The sequence below is a fragment of the Urocitellus parryii genome, unplaced genomic scaffold (assembly GCF_045843805.1).
Source record: "Urocitellus parryii isolate mUroPar1 unplaced genomic scaffold, mUroPar1.hap1 Scaffold_303, whole genome shotgun sequence".
Taxonomy (NCBI): Eukaryota; Metazoa; Chordata; class Mammalia; order Rodentia; family Sciuridae; genus Urocitellus; species Urocitellus parryii.
The window spans coordinates 175,182-188,198 of record NW_027552811.1 but is presented as its reverse complement, the minus strand read 5'-3'; the positions used below and the strand labels follow the sequence as shown (position 1 = coordinate 188,198).

Here is a 13,017-nt window from a genome sequence, read left to right as displayed (position 1 = left end):
AAGGAGTCCTGGAGGACAGTTTGGCCTTCTCCAAGGTCATCCCGTCTTTCATGGTCGATTACATTAACCACACGGGGAGTGAGCCACGAAGCTGGACTTGTGGTTATTTTTCATGTAATAAATAAATATTCCTTTGTATGACTCTCTGAGGCCTGTCTCAGGCCGAGTCCTCCTGCTGCCTGGTCGCTCCCACTGTCCCCATGGCAATTACAGATGGTCAAAGGCCGTGGCAGAGGTGGGCGGCACGCTCTGCCTCGAGGTGGAACTGTAATAATAGGGGGAACCTGGACCATCGAAATAAACAACACTGCTGGTCAGAGGGGAGGTGGCGGCTCAGCCTCCCGGCCTCTGCTGACCTTTAAGACAGCAGCAGTTAATCATTCACCCCGACCTATCTGATCATCAAAGATTAACTCCTCTCCAGCCCTGTCTCCTCCTTCTCCAACCTCACCTCGGAGTTGCCGGCCAGAATGAGAGCCTGTCTTGCCCCCTCCCCTCTCTTGACCTTCAACACCTGGGGGCAGGGAGAGGGCAGGAGAGAGCCGTGACCCATGGGAGCACAAGAACCAAGCACCAGAATTGCCCGACAACAGCAGGTCGCAGAATCTGATGCCCAGACTGAGATTCCCACAGGGCCAAGGAGGCCTGGGTTCCAGGCCTACAGCAGGCTCCAAGCCCCTGCTGGATAGCAGCTTGGGGAGGCTCAGCAGGAGGTTGTCCTGACCCCTGACCCCCTGCATGTCTCCTTGCCCTTGTCCTTCCTGGCTGAGGTGAACCAAGAGGTGGCTTGGAATTGTAGACATCTGCAGAGCCTAGGGCAGAATGCTCAGAGGTTACAGCAGCAGAGGTTCCCAGGAGGTCTGCCAGGGCTCCTCTCCAGTTCAGGTCTGCTCTGATACCCTCAAGGCCACCACTCAGGGAAGCCCTAGTGGGAGGCCTCCAGTTCCCCACTGTGGGCTTGCTTTCTCCATAGCCCAGGTCCCATGGCTAGACAAGGGTGGACAGTGGCCCTGAAGCCTGTTGAAGCCATTATCTCTCTCTGGATCTCAATTCTGCATGCTGTCCAGTTCTCAAACCAAATAGGCCAAACCTGGAGGAACAAGGCTCCCTGCTAAGGGCTTTGGTACAGAGTCAGGATTATCTGGGACCCACTTAGGTGGATGATGAGGGTCAGGACAGTGTTCTGAAATCAGCTCTAAGGAAGAAGCACAGCAGCGTGGCCTGCAGTGGCCGGATCAGCGTGGCCAGGGGGACAGGAGGGTGACCCTGCAGCAGCAGGCCTCTCTTAGACTCTCCTGAATCCGTCCTGGCCCTCCCCTCAAGTCCTCAGCTCTGAATCTTATGCAAAACCATGATTTAGGGCCTTAGGGAGTGGGAGGGAGATCAAAGTCAGGAATTACCTGGCTTCTGCCTTCTCCTGGCAAAGACTGCCCTCCTGCTATGTCCTGTGCCAGGGGACACAGGTCTCCAGGCCTTGTCTAACCTGAGGCCGCCCAGTGCTCAGTCTCCTTGGGCCTGGCCTGGTCCCTCCCACCGGCCCTGCCCAGCAGGGGGCCTGCCAGGCTGGGCTTACTCAGCAAGCTGGAGTTGGGGAAGCGCCAGGCCTCACTGTAGGAGGAGTAGGGGGTGTGGCCATAGGTGTTGCCCGAGAATTCACTTCCTGTGGAGGCACAGGTGAGAGGTCCGTGAAGAGGATGGTGGCTCCAAGGTGGAGCTGGGGCTGGGGGAGAGGAGCCTGTGGGGCTGGCAGTGGGTGAGTGGCAGGGGGAGGGGCAGGGCCAAGAGGCCTCTGCAGCGTCCGACCGGGAACTGCACAGACTGGGGTCATTTGGGGCTGTGCCCTGTTCTCCAGGCACCAGAGGGGCTGCCCTAACACACGGAAACACCCTAGCCCTTGAAGGAGCCCCAGGAGACAGACACTATCACTAACCCTATTTTACAGACAAAGAAACGAGGCTGTGGACCCACAGAAGCTCACGCAGCTGCAGGGCCTAGTGGAGGGTGAACACTGTACTGGGCTCGAGGGCCCAGCTTCTACCCCTGCTTCTACTGCTGCCTGGACCTTCTGTACAGGGGCTCTAGAGGGGCCACAGCAGGGGGCCGGAAGAGGAGCCAGCTGTGAAGATTTGAGAACTGGCTATCCTCCCAGGTGGAGGTCTGGGGAGGTTGTATCCCTCTGTAGCACCCAGGGCTGAAGGCGAAGGCCGGAGAAGAGGGAGGAGCCTGCAGGGCATCCAGTTCTTGGGGACGCTGTGTTCTGGAACTTACTCTGAGAATTTGTCACCATTGTAAGCAAACCCAGGGCATGAATTTATTTACACAGAGTAGACCAGATCACCTTCTTCCGTGAGTAGATCATGGCTTCCCCACAGGACTTATTTCCCAGAGGAATTACTTAAGAAATCTCTGACATAGCAGCAACAATTCTGCTTTCACAATCATCCCATGGGGCACTCGGCCACACAGCCAATTTAAAGACCAGGACACTGAAGCGCAGCCGGATTAAGTCATTTGCCTCAAATTACACTGCTGATAAATGGCAAGGCAGGACTTGATCTTAGAACGCTTGACCCTAAATTCCAGAAAGTTTCTTTATCACTTATAAGACAATGTCATTTACAAAGACAGGTTCCCGCCAACCCTGAGATCCAGTGAATGACCCACAGCCTTTTGGAAACTCATCTGCGATTATGAGCTAAGTGCTTTCTGTGGTTCCGCATCTTCTTCCCAGGCTGTTTGAAGTCAAATCCCTGTCTCTTACTTCCTGGCTCTATTAACTTGGAGAAGTCACTTGGCCTCTCTGAGCCTCGTTTCCCTCATTTGTCCAATGGAGCAAATTATTGCCCCCCTACTCATGGGGCTAAACATGGTAATACGTAATATATAATTGTGCTTGGAATATAAGAAGCACTCAATAATTGTTAGCTTTTTAATTAGTCTCCCATGAAACAGGTGCTAAATAAAGTTCCACTCAAATCTGTCATACAACCAGCCTTAGAGCTAGGTTGGGTCCAGTGGGGGCTGCTTCCTTGCAGAGAAGTAGGCATAGTGCAGGAGGAGCGGAGGTGGGCACCCGCCCTTGAACTACCCTGTTGACTGCCCCTCTCTTCCATCTCCCTGGCCTCACAGCATGGCCCCACCCTGGCTTTCACCCCACCCTTCTCAAAGCTGAGTGCTGAAGGCTCCAAAGGACGTGGAAGAGACGGAAGCCTTATGTTTGCCCCTCACAGTGCCACTCATTCATGCATCCGCTCACCTGCACAGGGACTCAGTTACTGAACACACTGGGCACCTGGGCCTCAGCCCCAGGGCAGCCCGGGTGGAGGTGGGGGCTCGGGGAGGAACACTTCTGGGTGTGGCCTCTTCCCACCACCAGATCTGTCCACCTGCTGGACCAGGGAAGACAGAATGTCCTGTCCTCCTCCCTCGGCATGTGCAGTCCTCCTGCACAGTCCCCTTCTTTCTACTTTAGTGGTCTCTTCCTTTCCCATTCATCACGCCCTGTAGCCTATGATCATGGCTCTGCTATTTTCTACCTGCAAAAAATTTGCCAGGGTGGCAGCATGCACCTATAACCCCAGTGATTTGGGAGGCTGAGGCAGGAGGATCAAAAGTTCTAGCCTATCCTTAGCAACTTAGCAAGGCCCTAAGCAACTTAGCAAGTCTCTGTCTCAAATAAAAAGGACTGGGGATGTGGCTCAGTGGTAAAAAGCCCCTGGGCTAAATCCCCAGTACCAAAAACAAACAAACGAACAAACAAAAAAACCCAACTTTTTCCTACCCCAGAGCCCTTTCTAGCCATCTGCCCCTTTCTCTGCCCCATGGCCTCTGCTTATGCCCTTCTAATCATGCCGATGCAGAGGCCTGCAAGTCCCACAGCCAATGGCTACTTCTGTCTCCAGGCACCTGCCCCTCCAGCTCACCACTCCCTCTGTGCCTTTGGGTTCCATGCGGCCCAAGTCCTGGTCTGCTTCTGGCTTGTCTCTGCTCCCCACACTCTTTGCTGGCTCATTCTCTGTTAGAACTCTACAGTATTTTGGAGAAACCTTCTGTGAATTTCCATTCCTATTCTTTCAAGAGAATTCATCTAATTCCTTGGTTCGAAACAAGAGGATTGTACAGACTGATATTCAGAGGGTACTGAGGATCCTTTTCTGACCTCAGACGTGTGTCATGTGCCTGCTGGCATGTTAAACTGGGCATTTAACACGGTGTCTCAATCCTAATATGGCCTCACAGGACTCTGGAGTCCCACCTTTCACCCACTTCCTATCTTCCTCCCCTCATTGCCCACATATATGCTTCCCACCATCACCAATGGGGCTTGCCATGGCCAAACTGGGAGGGACCCCCGATCCCTGTCTTCTGATCCCTGTATCATGCCTATGGCCAGTTCCCCAGCAGCTTGGGTCGGCTCTACCACCAAAACATACCACAGGCATCTCCTTTCTCCTCCTTTGCTATCCAAGCCACCGGCATCTCTTTCGAGCACTACTGCAACTCCACCCTGACTGGCCTCTTAACGTCCTCTCTTCATGTCTACAGTCTGTTTTCCCAGAAGGCTTGAGTTGTCCTTTAAAACCTGATCTTGCTGCTGTGACACCTCCTTGTCCTGGAGTGCGCCCAGCTGCTCAGCATCTGGGTGGCCTTCCCTCTGTGTGCTGTCAGGCTAAACTAGTTCCTTCCTACCGTACGGCCTCTGCACAGGATTGTCGCGACCCCTTGCCCGCAAGGAAGACGCAACTCGGGAATCTTCTCTCAGCAGTTTATTCAGGTCCTTGATACTTTTCTTCTCTCCCCTGGATGCCCCTCCCAGCCTTAATAAAGCACCTCAAGCCCCAATGCGAAGCTGCCACGTGGACTTTTCTCACAGGGTGCCAAGTCACAGCGTGCCAACTCATTCTGATAAGGAGTTGTTTGTCACAGACTACAGGGGAAACCAGCGCCATCTTGTAATGGCGGCCACAGTTCACAGAAACGGCTCACCACAGTTCCCCCTTTTTTGTTTTTGTATGACAATACAGGCGAGAGTAGAGGTCCTATCCCACTGTGCAGAAGTGGCTGCATAGTATGGCTCAGCCCCAAGGAGGCGCCTTCCCCAGATCCGAGGCCATATCAGCCGACGCCTTTTTTCGTGGGGCGGGGCGTGGATAAGGTGGGGTAAGGAAGGACGTCAAACCCTCATGCAATAGGACATGCTCTCCTTGAGGTCCACTCCAAGGATCACTCAAGTGCAGTGCCTTGCCTCGCATCCTGTACCGTGACGATGGTGGACGGAGGGGGATAGCTGAGGCTGAACTGTGGCTGTGTACAATGACAAACAAGTTGACAGCACCCTGAAAGAAAGGCACGGACTTTAAAGCGATAGAGAAGCACTAGTGTGGAAACCCATCTGCGTGCAATGGCAGCAAGACCGGCAGAGTGCAAGGGCTTTCCAACACTAAGAGAATAGCGAGGAAAGACATGTCGATCCCAGTGCAATGTTATAATAACTTGGGGTGCAATGACCATGTCAAAGGTTTACTGTTTAAGATGCGAAAGCCAGACTTGAGGTGAATTGCCATTTTCTAAAGCTGCAAGAGCTTGTATGATCATAGCCTTATCGTGAGCACTGCGGGCCTTGAGGCGACAGAGAAACCACAAGCAGAGAAACATACCAAAGCAACACATTGCATCAAAAATGCTTATTCCCACCCACTCCTTAAAAAAGGAAAAGGCAGATGACAACCAATTGGTAAATTGACCCAAGGTCACTGGATTGACATGGGTGTTATTCAAAACAGCAATCTGAGTTAGTTGAGACTGGATCAAGTTTTCTGCTTCCATGGACCAGGTTCCGGATAGATATTCTCCGATGATGCATGAGGCATTTCTGGAATCATAAAATCTGACAGAGGTTATACATAAATGTGCTCGTTGATCAATACAACCCAAATGTACTAGGTCAGACAATTCCTCAACTTGAGCTTGAAGTAACTCTATCCTTTGATTAGCAGCCAAAATCCCAGATAAAATGTGTTGATTAATTGTACTTTGAGATTTAGAAATTACTTGATTGTATTTTTACTGAAAAGCAAATTTATAGTAAACACATTTATCTCAAATATCTGTAACTGAAAAGGCAGAGTATCTGATAAATGTAAATATAAAACATAAATTATGGGTTTTCTGTTGAAGAAAAACAATTAGGCAAATATATATTATCTAATTAATTAGGCATGTACTAATTAATTTATAGATTAACAAATATAGGTTATCTAAATATCTAAAATATATATATAAAGAATAAGAACATAACTTATAATTGTATTAACTTCATGTAACCACGTGGTCTTAAAATATTTGGATCCATTTAAATTTATTTTTAGCTAGGAGTGCACTCTTCTATGTGACGTCACTTGATGTAACTGAAATAAGATCCTTGAGTATACATTTTTATTTTTATAGTTAGCAATGAAAATAAGGATTTTTTGGTCATCACAGGAACTTTGCCGGCTTGTTCCTGTGGCGAGCAAATGCATCCTCATAACCTTCAAAATTAAAAGTAAAATATAAAGAAGCATATTTGATATCTCTCATCAATAGAACATTATTTAGTAACACAACTATAGAGAAAAAGTCAGGTTATTTAACTTAGAACTAGCTTAAATTTAGGACTATAACATAGAAACCTGTGGAATTAAATTTTGTCTGAAAAAGATATCTTTCGTTAGCATTTACAGGTAGGCATTTTGTTGTAAAAAAAAAAATACAGGCTCTGAGCAGCTCCGGTAGAAACCTGAAACACAGCAGTACAGGTTAGTGGCTGGAAAGCGGGACTAGAAGTCCTGTCTGAGTGACTGTGGAAGAACCAATCAGAAGCCCGCAAAAGTGTGGGAGGTGGGACCAGGAAGCAGCTATGCCGGCCAGGCATCCCATGGTTACCATGGTGATGCAAACAACATGGAGTCAGCTGCCCATTTTCGGGGCAAAAATTCCCCAAGTTTTCCTAGCCGATTGCATTTTGTTTGATTTTGTCTGCATTTTCTTCCGCCTTCTGGGGTTGTCCTCATCCCAATCGAGGTTATAAAGAGGGAGCCTGACAGCGATCCAGCGATCGGGGCCGTAGGTGCTTTAAATCTTGACTTCCTTAATTGACCCTCCAGTTCCTCCTCCTGCCAGCTGTTACCATGGAGCCCAATTAGTAACTCCCTTATCTTAGAAATGTAGTCAGCACTGTGAAGCCCAGCTCAAGGCTAGAGGCCTTGTTTACATATTTTTGTGAAAAACTAGTAAGGGAGTGTCCAGCACCTGGAGTGCTGATTTTTTTAGACAGTAGCCAAATAAAACAGGGCAACATGAAAATAGGAAGTTTATCTACATTAAACCTTTTTGTAGAGATTCTTTTGCTGAAAGTCCTAAAATAAGCCATGGTGAATATTTTGGAGAAGGTCAATTAAGACTTTTCTGTGGGCCTGATAGGGAGGGGGAAGATGAGAAGGCGGGGTTGAGAGCGGCTAGGGTGGATCTAATTCCTCAGAACTGTCCGAGCTACTTGTGTCCTTGGGAGTTTTTAACTCAGTCAAGTCCGGATAGAGCCTTCTCCTCTGTTTAACTTTAGACTCCCTTATCTTTTCATCACTCTTACTCCTAATACTTTCTGCTACCTCACTATGTGACCCCTCCGATTTTTCTTCATGCAATTGCTCAAGAACAGCCTGGCCCTCGCTCACAGCTTTCTGGCATTTACCATCCATTATACACCCCCTCACTAATTTCCAAAGCGGAATGGTACTGCCCCTTAAAGTTCCTTGTTTGTAAGCGAAATCCAGATCTTTCCCTAATTTGTCCCAACTAGGTATAGTAAGGCTGCCCGAAAATGCAAACCACGGCGCAGCAATATCTGTCTTCTGTAAAAATCTCTCTAAAGTACTACGTTTCACTTCCAGGCCCTTGGAACGTAACAGGTCATCTAGGGCCAGGAGGAGCGGACTTGAAGACGCGGCACCCATGACACAACAACAAAAGACGCACAAAAAACAACAAGAGATACCACAAAAAACAAAAACGAGATGACACAACAAAAGAAACACAGAAAACAAAAGTGAAAGTACACAGTGCAGCTGCAATAAATATGAGGCTCTCTCTTTCTTTGTAGAGGAGCTGACCCCGCTTTGGACGCGGATCCCACCTACTGGGACTATCCCTGCTTCCATCGCAGATCCCACCTACCTGGGAGTAACCGGTGCACCACCCCTGACTGACCGAAAGTTCTGGTTCCCGGGTTTCGGCACCACTTGTCGCGACCCCTTGCCCGCAAGGAAGACGCAACTCGGGAATCTTCTCTCAGCAGTTTATTCAGGTCCTTGATACTTTTCTTCTCTCCCCTGGATGCCCCTCCCAGCCTTAATAAAGCACCTCAAGCCCCAATGCGAAGCTGCCACGTGGACTTTTCTCACAGGGTGCCAAGTCACAGCGTGCCAACTCATTCTGATAAGGAGTTGTTTGTCACAGACTACAGGGGAAACCAGCGCCATCTTGTAATGGCGGCCACAGTTCACAGAAACGGCTCACCACACAGGATGTTCTTTTGGGGCCAGGGATGGTCAGCCCCAGTTTATCACTTGGCTGACCACTTTGAACACCTTCTCAGAGAGGCCTTCCCTGATCACCCATCTAAAGCAGTGATCTCCTCTCCCTGTGGCTCTGTTACATCATCCCGTGTTCTGGTTTCCGCACACTTAAAACCATCTGGAATTATGCTCGTTCATTCATTGACTTGTTCATCACTCATTTCTCTCCATTATTAGGTCGTGAGCTCCATGAATAGAGGAACACATCCTGTGGGCTCCTGCATCCCCAGCATCCCCTCCAAGAGAATCTCCATGATATCTGTTAAGTGGAAAAGTGGTGAACAGATGGAGAGACCCAGAGACAGATGGTGTGTGCATGATGAGAATACCCAAGATGAGGAGATGACAGGTGGGAAGACAGAGGCAGGGAGAATGGATGCGTGGACAGATGAAGGTAAAGACGGTGTGGAAAAGGACAGATGGATGGACAACAACATGGATGGGAGGACAGGTGTGAGGGACAGATGGAAAGATGGCTAGATGAAAGAATGGCTATGTGGAAAAATGGACAGATAGACTGGTGGAAGAATAGATGGACGGATGGAAAGGTGGACAGTTGAACAGATGGAGGGATGGATAGGTAGATGAATGAGAGGACAGATGGAAAATGGATGGAAAGATAAATGGGTGGATAAAAGGCTGAATACAAGAGAACATGGACAGATGGATAGATGGAAGATGGGGGATGGATAAATAGATGGAAAGACATGTGGATGGAAATTAGGATAAAAAGTGGAAGGATGAATAGCTGGATGGGGAGCTGGAGAAATAGAGGGATTAAAGAAAGGGTGGATGGACAGATAGAAAAACATATGGATCAAGAGAGGGCTTAAAAATACGGGCTGGGGATGTGGCTCAAGCGGTAGCGCGCTCGCCTGGCATGCGTGCGGCCCGGGTTCGATACTCAGCACCACATACAAACGAAGATGTTGTGTCCGCCGAGAACTAAGAAAAAAATAAATAAATGTTAAAATTCTCTCTCTCTCTCTCTCTCTCTCTCTCTCTCTCTCTCTCTCTCTCTCTCTCTCTCTCCCTCTCTCTCTCACTCTCTCTTTAAAAAAAAATGCAAGGTTGCCTGGACAGACAGGTAGGCAGGATGAAAGGAAGGAAGGTGGGTGAATGGATGGATGGAAAGATGGCTAGTTTGCTGGATGGACCATCTATCTGGAGGTGTTGGTTCTGCTCTAGAACTGATGTGAGGGTCCTTGAGTTAGTGGGGCTGGAACCAAAAAAATAAAAATAAATGAGAGAGGAGAGGACAGGAAAAGACAGAGATACACAGAGAGGGAGAGACAGAAAAAACACAATGGAAAGTGAATGGACCAAGGAATCTGCATCCTGACCCTTCTCCTATGCTACTTCCTAGAGCTTACGTTTGTTTCTGGGGTGGCTGGAGGCAGCATGTCGAAGCGGAAGGAGCCCTAGATTTGGAATCAGAAGATTTGTGAGCAACTCAGCTGCTGAGTATTGTGAAGACCCAGAGCACACTGTTTGCTTTTCTAAGTCTTCTTGTCTACAAAACAGAGGTAACGTCAGCCTCCCAGTCTATGGTGAAGACTCCATGGGAAACAAAGTCCTATGTATGAATGTCTGGGCACACACAAGTGCACAGTCAATGACCACTTCCTCCTCTCCACAGGGATTAAGAATGTCATTGACATGCCTTACTTCATGTGCTTATTATGACCTTACATTCATGCAGTAGGTGCCTGATGAGTTTATTGACATTAATTGAAGGAATCCCCCTTCAATTGTGACTGGGAGATCACAAGAGCAGTGGTAAGAGAGATGGACGCGTATTTTTTTCTACAAAAATAAAATTATTTTAAGAGTTAATCCACACAAGGGCATATCTAGGAGCCAGCTGATTTACTTAAATAGTGTCACATTTTCTTAAAATTAATTTGCATGCCGCACATACTGGGAGGCCCTTCATGTGCAAGACAAGGTCCCTTCCTCTCGAAATCCACTTGTAGTCAGGGTGGTCATGTGTGTGTGTGTGTGTGTGTGTGTGTGTGTGTGTGTGTATGTGTGTGTTTCTCCACAGCCTGGCTCTGGTTGAGGCCTTACTGGAAATGACCTGGAGCCTTTGATGAGAGGCTCAAGCCTTCCAGCTACCTCCCGGGTCAGACTCTGGGCCCCAGGAACCCCTTGCCCTGGGCCTGCCCTCAAGGAATGATTCATAATTAAGAGGAAAACCTAGTTCTTTGGAGTCTTCCTCCTCCTCGGAGCAGGCGGCAGGGGAAGGTGGAGGGGTGGCAGGGGGATGGGGGAGCAGACTGGAGCCTGGGATTTTGATTTAGAGGCCCCATTATCCACACTCTTAAAAAAATAACCGAATCTTTTCCTTTTTTATCTTGACCAATCTCATTTCACGCTCCAGAAGAGGAAGGGAGGGAGGGAGGGAGTCAGGGGCCAGGAGGGAGAGAGGAGTCAGTATTCTGTATTTTCAATGCTGCATTAAGCACATCGCCATGGTAACCAGGCGGCAACAAGTACCAGCTCAGCAGGTTCCCAGGGAGCACTGGGTCTGCTTCCCTCCTCCTTCTCCTGCCCCTCCTCTGCCCAGGAGAGCCCAGCCCACTTGCCTTGCACAGGGTGCCCAGAGCAGGTGGTCAGCAGAGGGAAGTGGACATGCCAAGTCTCTGGGTGCAGAGCCTGGGAAGCAGACCCAGGGCTGGCATGGGGTTCATACATGCCCTGAGTTCAGAGTCCCCTCCATGAGCTAAAGTCCCCCGGACCTCTCTGGGCAGTGGAAGTATCTCCGTTCTAGCCCATCCACCCCAGGGTCTGCCTCATAGGCTCCTAGATGACAGAGACTTTCTCAAAGAAATCCCCATTGTCCTCATTTGTTCAGACCTTGACACTACAAGTCACCACTGGATGACAACTGGCAGATAAAGAACCCCAAATGCCTGGCACGCAGATTCCAAGACAGTTCAACCAAGGATGGAAACCCCTAGCTCATCTCAGGCTCCTTAGATCTAGAACCTGGGAACCAGGATCCTGCTCATGCAGAATGAGTGAGTGGGAGACGAGAAGGCTGTATTTCAATCCCATCACCATCACCATCATCAATGTTCGGATCTCATGAAGGGATGAGATTGCAATTCATCAAAGTTAAATCACTGCGTGACAAGGGTGCTCCGAGGTCAGGCTCAGTTTTGGCTTAGGGCCTTTGGTCCCCGAAGCACACTCCATTATTATCCATCGAAGTGGTGGAAGAGGTCAGGGAGCTTGGACTTGAACATGGGTCTGTCTGAGCCCCGCCCTTTCCATCATGTTGGGGACATGGGCTATTTGGGAAGGAGGCGGCCAAGCTGGGGGCTAGAGAAGGAGCCAGGGGGGCACAGGGGCATCTTCTCCAGGCGTGCACAAGGTGCCCCTTGGGTCCATCACCCTTCAGTGCCCTTTGGCAAGCCTATGTATGGGATTCGGTCTGTCTCCTGCCCCTCCTTTGCAATGTCCCTGCACCTCCCCCATGTGGCCCCTCCCCTTACCTGCCACCATGCCTGCGATGGCAGAAGAGGCATAACTGCCCTGTCCACTGGTGGGGATGTGGGGCGGGTATCCGGGCAGTGTGGGCCCCACCATCTCTCTCCCTGGAAAAACACAGCAGAGTCATCAGTCGGTCAGTGGGGCTCCTGGGCTCGACGTCTGCTCTCCTTGAGTTCAGCAAGGTCCTGATGCCATTCCTGTCTTTGCCCTCCTCCTCTGAGCCCAAGCCCTTGCCTCTGTCAGGACATAGGCTCTCCAGGCAGCAAGGACTTGAACAGCACTTTTCTGTTCCCTGTTCTCCAATGGCTTCATCGCCATGAGTGTTATTCATATCATGATCCTGGAGGCCAGGGGATAGTCTGTGAGTCTTCCTGATCCCCGTGCCCAGCACAGCCGTCGGCACACCCCGCCTAAGTGTGTGCACAGAGACCAGAGTCTCAGCATCTTCTCCAGCTTCCGCTCGGAGGGTTAAGAGCAGACAATACCCATCGACCACCACCCTTTCCACTGAACCAGAGAGTGGGGTTCTTCTCCTTGACTTGGCCTTCCAGGGGAATATAATCTATCAGAGATGCAAGGGACACAAAACCCACTGCCTAACCCTAACCTAAGAGGAGACATGGCTGAGGGATGATTAGCTTTTACAGGTGACCACCAGCTGCACATCGGTCACCTGCATTTCTGAAAAAAATGAAAACTTTCTCAGCCACATGGATGTTACTGGGACATCTGTGTTATCTGTTACACAGAGAACTTGTGGGACATAACCATGCTGTGGTGACACCAGGGGAACTCTGTGAAGACCCTTCTCCCTGGCTCTGTGTCTCCTCTGAATCAGGAAGTGAAAGCTTTCCATTTAGGAGACGCAGATGACCTGGTAATGTTCTCCCCACCGACCCCCTGCCTG

The 13,017-nt window shown here is 49.7% G+C and overlaps 1 pseudogene; it reads right to left on the bottom strand.

Moving 5' to 3' along the window:
- Positions 1-207: 207 nt before the first annotated feature.
- The window catches only part of LOC144251925 (paired box protein Pax-8-like), a 55,525-nt pseudogene continuing 42,715 nt past the window's right edge, over positions 208-13,017 (bottom strand).